At 47.5% G+C, this 849-nt stretch overlaps 1 pseudogene; it reads left to right on the top strand.

Annotated features, from left to right (window-relative positions):
• Window positions 1–469: 469 nt before the first annotated feature.
• On the top strand, window positions 470–587 carry LOC126254104 (5S ribosomal RNA; annotated as a pseudogene).
• Window positions 588–849: the final 262 nt, after the last annotated feature.

The following is an 849-nucleotide window of genomic DNA, read 5'->3' as shown; positions in this document are numbered from 1 at the left end:
ATCTCCGCCTAACCGTGATGTAATCTTATTGAAATGTCCCTGTATGTCCCGGCCTTTTGTAATTAAACCTCCTGTTCTTTTGATTCTAGAATATTCTCTATTATTAGCTGAAATTTATTGCAGGACTAAGTCTTTCCCCTCTTTCATTCCTAATACCAAGCCCATATTCTTTCTTTACGTACTGAATTACCCTTTCGATATCCTCATACACTATATCTCTCCGTCTTTGGCTTGCGATGTTGTCATATACACCTGAACTATCGTCATCCGTGTCGGTTTTCTGTCGATTCTGACGAGAACACCCCAATCAATGAACTGTTCACAGTGACTCACCCTCCGTCTTTGCTTCCTATTCATAACGAATCCTACTTCCTTTATACCATTTTCTGCTGCTGTCGATATTATCCTAGAATCATCTAACCAGAAATCGTTGTCTTCTCTCCATTTCACTTCACCATATTTAGACTGAGCCAACGGCCTTGCCGCAGTGGTAACACCGGTTCCCGTCAGATCACCGAAGTTAAGCGCTGTCGGGTTGGGCTAACACTTGGATGGGTGACCATCCGGTCTGCCGAGCGCTGTTGGCAAGCAGGGTGCACTCAGCCCTTGTGAGGAAAACTGAGGAGATACATGATTGAGAAGTAGCGGCTCCGTTCTCGGAAACCGACATACGGCCGGGAGAGCGGTGTCTGACCACATGCCCCTCCATATCCGCCTGACGCCTGTGGGCTGAGGATGACACGGCGGCCTAACATCCCGACATAAAAGGGCGGCGGAGGGCTGTTTTGTACCTGAAAAGATAGTAGAAGTCTCGGCAGCTCAGCTCCAGTAAATGTCTCCCTCTTCCTA

The sequence above is a fragment of the Schistocerca nitens genome, chromosome 4 (assembly GCF_023898315.1).
Source record: "Schistocerca nitens isolate TAMUIC-IGC-003100 chromosome 4, iqSchNite1.1, whole genome shotgun sequence".
In the NCBI taxonomy this organism is placed as follows: domain Eukaryota; kingdom Metazoa; phylum Arthropoda; class Insecta; order Orthoptera; family Acrididae; genus Schistocerca; species Schistocerca nitens.
This window is presented reverse-complemented; position numbering and strand designations above follow the sequence as displayed.